The following is a 270-nucleotide window of genomic DNA, read 5'->3' as shown; positions in this document are numbered from 1 at the left end:
TTAATGCAATTGGTTCTGTTTCTCCTTTCAAACATGCGTGTTCCTATCTAAGATATTCATTTGCGCTTAATTATGGAGAAGGTGATGATCTGTGACACTCATCACCTTCCTCAATCTATGAACGTGTGCCTGACAAACACCTCTGTTCTACATCAGATTGAATGAGTATCTCTTAGCTTCCTTAATCAGAATCTTTGTGGTATAAGCTAGAACTGATGGCGGCCACTCTTGAGGATCCGGAAAGTCTAAACCTTGTCTGTGGTATTCCGA

This window comes from Arachis duranensis, chromosome 3, assembly GCF_000817695.3.
Source record: "Arachis duranensis cultivar V14167 chromosome 3, aradu.V14167.gnm2.J7QH, whole genome shotgun sequence".
In the NCBI taxonomy this organism is placed as follows: Eukaryota; Viridiplantae; Streptophyta; class Magnoliopsida; order Fabales; family Fabaceae; genus Arachis; species Arachis duranensis.
The sequence above is the reverse complement of the archived record's forward strand: the minus strand, read 5'-3'. Positions refer to the sequence as shown.